General features: G+C 44.9%; 1 long non-coding RNA gene across 4 annotated transcripts in view; it reads left to right on the top strand.

The window, feature by feature from the left end:
* The window catches only part of LOC133538500 (uncharacterized), a 29,929-nt gene that overhangs the window by 22,741 nt on the left and 831 nt on the right, over nucleotides 1-6,357 (top strand). The window contains exons 4-7 of one of the 4 annotated variants that reach the window (XR_009803015.1): nucleotides 357-396; nucleotides 522-612; nucleotides 4,902-5,065; nucleotides 5,771-6,220. This is a non-coding gene — a long non-coding RNA (uncharacterized LOC133538500). Of the gene's footprint in view, nucleotides 1-356; nucleotides 397-521; nucleotides 613-4,320; nucleotides 4,450-4,901; nucleotides 6,221-6,357 lie in introns of those variants that run through there. The other 3 variants (XR_009803014.1, XR_009803016.1, XR_009803017.1) reach the window with 3 other exon arrangements.

The raw sequence follows: 6,357 nt of genomic DNA, 5'->3' as shown, positions 1-6,357 counted from the left end.
CTTAAAAATGCATGCATTTAGTTGTATTCATTGTTAGAAAATACAATGTGGCTCTCACGGAAATACATTTAAAAATATTTGGATTTCATGGCTCGTGTGTGAATGTTGTCTGTCTATCTGTGTTGGCCCTGCGATGAGGTGGCAACTTGTCCAGGGTGTAAACTGCCTTCCGCCCGATTGTAGCTGAGATAGGCACCCACGACCCCAAAAGGGAATAAGCGGTAGAAAAATGGATGGATATTTGCTTTTCATGGCTCTCTCAGCCAAAAAGGTTCCCGAACCCTGAGTTACATGATATGTAATTATGAAACATTGTCACTTTCAAAATTAGAGCTCTGGCGTTGCTTGTTCCACAGTGACCCCTGCTGGTCGGACAAGGGAAGCCCTGGCACACCAGTAAGTCCCATAAGCATGTTCAGGTTGCATCATGTGTCCAACCGCTTCACTTTTTCCACATCTTGTTATGTTACAGTTTTATTCCAAAATGGAATAAGTAATTTTTTGTCCTCATAATTTTGCAGTCAGTCCCATTCAAGAGCAGACAAACATTACAGGGAGACAGAACAGGATTGCTGACGGGTCTGCCAACTTCCGGCGCTCCTTACAAAAAAGGTGAGAAACAGGTAAACACTGGGGCGGGGGGGGTCTAAGTCTAATGCCCTGGAGAGGGGGTCCAGAATGAGGCCAAGGGGGAGGGGAAAAGCCTCAAAGCCATAGCACACATAAACGTGTGTAATAGGGAAACATCAAACGATTGCACCATGCATGGATAAGCAACCAAACAAAAGCGTCACTTTAACACCCACACACACTGCGGTGTTCCACGCCATCGTCTGCTGGGGGGGGAGCATGGTCAGAGACAGAAGCAGACCCAACAAAGCAACCAAGAGAGCCAACTCCACCCTCAGCCGCCCACCAACTCTTGGCCATTGTTCAGTCCGCATGGATGAGCAAGAATACTTCTAAGGACACCGAGGCGTCCGATGCATGTTCATTCAGCCAAATACATTTAAAACGACATAAATAGTCACATAGTTTGTTTAATACTTTGTTGATGCAAATTTGGAAGCAATTACGGCCTCTAGTATTTTTGATACATGACACAATCATGGCGCCTGTGGCCAGTTTTGCCTATTCCATCCATCCATCTTCTTCCGCTTATCCGAGGTCGGGTGGCAAGGGCAGCAGCCTAAGCAGGCAAGCCCAGACTTTTCTCTCCCCAGCCACTTCGTCCAGCTCTTCCCGGGCAAGCCAGAGGTGTTCCCAGACCAGCCGGGAGACATAGTCTTCCCAACGTGTCCTGGGTCTTCCCCGTGGCCTCCTACCGGCCGGACGTGCCCTAAACACCTCCCTAGGGAGGCGTTGGGGTGGCATCCTGACCAGATGCCCGAACCACCTCATCTGGCTCCTCTCCAAGTGGAGGATCAGTGGCTTTACTTTGAGTTCCTCCCGGATGACAGAGCTTCTCACCCTTTATCTAAGAGAGGAAACTCATTTCGGCCGCTTGTACCCGAGATCTTGTCCTTTCGGTCATGACCCAGAGCTCATGACCATAGGTGAGGATGGAAACGTAGATCGACCGGTAAATTGAGAGCTTTGCCTTCCGGCTCAGCTCCTTCTTCACCACAATGGATTGATACAGCGTCCGCATTACTGAAGACGCCGCACCGATCCCCCTGTCGATCTCACCATCCACTCTTCCCCCACTCGTGAACAAGACTCCTAGGTACTTGAACTCCTCCACTTGGGGCAGGGTCTCCTCCCCAACCCGGAGATGGCACTCCACCCTTTTCCGGGCGAGAACCATGGACTCGGCTTGGAGGTGCTGATTCTTATACCAGTCACTTCACACTCTGCTGCGAACCGATCCAGTGAGAGCTGAAGATCCTGGCCAGATGAAGACATCAGGACCACATTGTCTACAAAAAGCAGAGACCTAATCCTGCAGCCACCAGATCGAATCCCCTCAACGCTTTGACATCGCCTATTGCTCTTTACCCATTTTTTGCAGCACCTCTCAAGCTCCGTCAGGTCGGATGGGAAGAATTGGTTTTCATCCATTGCTGCATCCATCGTAGTCTCGTCAGGGAGGTGACCAAGAACCCAATGGGCTCTCTGTCCGAGCTACAGCATTCCTCTGTGGAGAGAGGAGAACATTCCAGAAGGAAAACTATCAATGCAGCAATCCACCAATCAGGTGGATGGTACTGGCCAAACAGAAGCCATTTTTTAGGAAAACATTCGCCAAAATACACCACAGAGACTCTCAAGACCATGACTAAACACAATCTCTGGTTTGACAAGATAAAGATTAAAAACGTTGGCATGAATGCCAGCTGTCATGTTTGAAGAAAACCAGGCACCGCTCATCACCAGGCCAGTATCATTCCAGGGAAGCGTGGTGGTGGCAGCATCATGCTGTGGGGATGGTTTTCAGTGGCAGGAACTGGGAAACTATAGTTAGGATAGTTCCATAGATGAATGTAGCAATGTGCAGAGACATCCTGAATCAAAACCAACGCTTCTCATCCAACCTGATGGAGCTTGAGAGGTGCTGCAAAGAGGAATGGGCGACACCTCGGAAAGACGGGTGTGCCAGACTTGTGGCATCGTGTTCAAACATAGTTGAGGCTGTGATTGCGGCCAAAGATGAAGAGTTGATTGGTACAAAATTTGAGCAAAGGTTGTGAATACCTTTCTACAAACCCCGTTTCCATACAAGTTGGGAATTGTGTTAGATGTAAATATAAACAGAATACAATGATTTGCAAATCCTTTTCAAGCCATATTCAGTTGAATATGCTACAAAGACAACATATTTGATGTTCAAACTCATAAACATTTTTTGTGTGCAAATAATCATTAACTTTAGATTTGATGCCAGCAATTCGTGACAAAGAAGTTGGGAAAGGTGGCAATAAGTACTGATAAAGTTGAGGAATGCTCATCAAACACTTATTTGGAACATCCCACAAGTGTGCAGGCTAATTGGGAACAGGTGGGTGCCATGATTGGCTATAAAAACAGCTTCCCAAAAAATGCTCAGTCTTTCACAAGAAAGGATGGGGCGAGGTACACCCCTTTGTCCACAACTGCGTGAGCAAATAGTCAAACAGTTTAAGAACAACCTTTCTCAAAGTGACATTGCAAGAAATTTAGGGATTTCAACATTTACGCTCCATAATATCATCAAAAGGTTCAGAGAATCTGGAGAAATCACTCCACGTAAGCGGCATGGCCGGAAACCAACATTGAATGACCGTGACCTTCCATCCCTCAGATGGCACTGTATCAAAAACCCACATCAATCTCAAAAGGATATCACCACATGGGCTCAGGAACACTTCATAAAACCACTGTCAGTAAATACAGTTTGTCGCTACATCTGTAAGTGCAAGTTAAAACTCTACTATGTAAAGCCAAAGCCATTTATCAACAACATCCAGAAATGCCGCCGGCTTCTCTGGGCCCGAGATCATCTAAGATGAACTGATGCAAAGTGGAAAAGTGTTCTGTGGTCTGACGAGTCCACATTTCAAATTGTTTTTGGAAATATTCGACATCGTGTCATCTGGACCAAAGGGGAAACAAACCATCCAGACTGTTATCGACGCAAAGTGTAAAAGCCAGCATCTGTGATGGTATGGAGGTGCATTAGTGCCCAAGGCATGGGTAACTTACACATCTGTGAAGGCACCATTAATGCTGAAAGGTACATACAGGTTTTGGAACAACTTATGCTGCCATCTAAGCGCCGTCTTTTTCATGGACGCCCCTGCTTATTTCAGCAAGACAATGCCAAGCCACATTCAGCACGTGTTACAACAGCGTGGCTTTGTAAAAAAAGAGTGTGGGTACTTTCCTGGCCCGCCTTCAGTCCAGACCTGTCTCCCATGGAAAATGTGTGGCGCATTATGAAGTGTAAAATAGGACAGCGGAGACCCCGGACTGTTGAAGGACTGAAGCTCTACATAAAACAAGAATGGGAAAGAATTCCACTTTCAAAGCTTCAACAATTAGTTTCCTCATTGAGTGTGATGTAACACAGTGGTGAACATGCCCTTTCCCAACTACTTTGGCACATGTTGCAGCCATGAAATTCTAAGTTAATTATTATTTGAAAAAAAAAAAAAAAGTTTATGAGTTTGAACATCAAATATGTTGTTTTTGTAGCATATTCAACTGAATATGGCTTGAAAAGGATTTGCAAATCATTGTATTCTGTTTATATTTACATCGAACACAATTTCCCAACTCATATGGAAACGGGGTTTGTATGTTATCAACCTTCTTTTTTGTTTATTGTCTTACTGTGGTCAGATGTGGATGAACTGGACTCTTCAAGGCTGTTCGGACCAAAAGACTGCAAAGACTAATAATATTAAGAAAAATAATAGCCTTGAGCCTCTTTCTCTCATATGCTTTTTTTTTATCTTTATTTGATTATACTTACAGAATGCAGACAGTTGTTGTTGTTTTGTACTGCTCTTGTATATTAATGCGTATTTCAATAAAATAAGAAACTGCTCGCTTGATGAAAACATAGCAGAAAATCCTATTTGCATAATAGAAGTATTCTCCCAACTATCTAGAAACAAAGCAATTCAGATTTTTTTTTTCAGATTCAGATTAGCTTTATTTTGAACATATTTACAAATGATGAATCATATTTTTGTGCCCAAAAAAGAGTATAGGAAGAATTTCACATTTCAAACATTTCCCACATTACAAATCAGTGTAGTGTTAATACAATCAATTTCTTTCTAACCAGTCAAATCATTTATGATTAGATATCAAATATTTTTTTTTTCCCCTCAAGATTTTTAGAATTTCTAGGCTCAGTCAAGGCGTTGAGGGGATCCGGTTTGGTGGCTGCAGGATTAGGTCTCTGTTTTTTGCAGATGATGTGGTCCTGATGGCTTCATCTGGCCAGGATCTTCAGCTCTCACTGGACCGGAATGAGAATCAGCACCTCCAAGTCCGAGTCCATGGTTCTCGCCCGGAAAAGGGTGGAGTGCCATCTCCGGGTTGGGGAGGAGACCCTGCCCCAAGTCGAGGAGTTCAGGTACCTAGGAGTCTTGTTCACGATTGAGGGAAGAGTGGATCGTGAGGTCGACAGGTGGATCGGTGCGGCGTCTTCAGTAATGAATCCTTTGTGGTGAAGAAGGAGCTGAGCCGGAAGGCAAAGCTCTCAATTTACCGGTCGATCTACGTTCTCATCCTCACCTATGGTCATGAGCTTTGGGTCATGACCGAAAGGACAAGATCACGGGTACAAGCGGCCCAAATGAGTTTTCTCACCCTATCTCTCCCTTAGAGATAGGGTGAGAAGCTCTGCCATCCGGGAGGAACTCAAAGTAAAGCCGCTGCTCCTCCACATGGAGAGGAGCCAGATGAGGTGGTTCGAGGATCTGGTCAGGATGCCACCCCAACGCCTCCCTAGGGAGGTGTTTAGGGCACCTCCGACCGGTAGGAGGCCATGGGGAAGACCCAGGACACGTTGGGAAGACTATCGGTGTAGCTCGGTTGATAGGGCGGCCGTGCCAGCAACTTGAGGATTCCGGGTTCGATCCCCGCTTCCGCCATCCTAGTCACTACCGTTGTGTCCTTGGGCAAGACACTTTACCCACCTGCTCTCGGTGCCACAGACACTGGTTTAAATGTCACTTAGATATTTGGTTAAACTATGTAAAGCGCTTTGAGTCATGAGAAAACCGCTATATAAATATAATTCACTTCATCTCTCCTGTCTGGCCTGGGAATGCCTCAGGATTCCCTGGGAGGAGCTGGACAAACTGGTTGGGGTGAGGGAAGTCTGGGCTTCCCTGCTTAGGCTGCTGCCCCCGCGATCTCACCTCGGATAAGCGGAAGAAGACGGATGGATGGAAGATTTTGAGTAACATTATTGTTCCCTGTACTTTGTAAACACTTGCCGTTTGAACGGTTTCTTAAAGTGGATCATGTTAGTGCATTGTTTCACTTCTTAATCCATTCCATAATTTAATTCCACATACAGATATGCTAAAAAGTCTTTATTGTTCTACCTTTATAAATGTTTTGGGATATTTTTTCTTTAAGGCCAGATTGTTCTTCTGTGCTGTACAATCTTTGGTAGCATTTTATAGTTTGCTTTGTGCATCATTTGGTCTCTTTGCAAATTCACCAAATCACTGAATTTCAATATTCAATATTTCAACAGACTTATAAACACTGAATGGCACATTTTTTTCCCCAATTTCTTTTCTGACAGATGTGCAGTGTTTTTAGCGCCCCCTATAGGGCCATCAGAGAAATGTAATAGTTGTACTATACTTTTCCACCACTTGTGGCAGTAATGCGCCAGCTCAAACAATCAAA

This window comes from Nerophis ophidion, linkage group LG19, assembly GCF_033978795.1.
Source record: "Nerophis ophidion isolate RoL-2023_Sa linkage group LG19, RoL_Noph_v1.0, whole genome shotgun sequence".
Taxonomy (NCBI): domain Eukaryota; kingdom Metazoa; phylum Chordata; class Actinopteri; order Syngnathiformes; family Syngnathidae; genus Nerophis; species Nerophis ophidion.
Note: the sequence above shows the minus strand (reverse complement) of the source record. Positions and strands in the feature narration are given on the sequence as shown.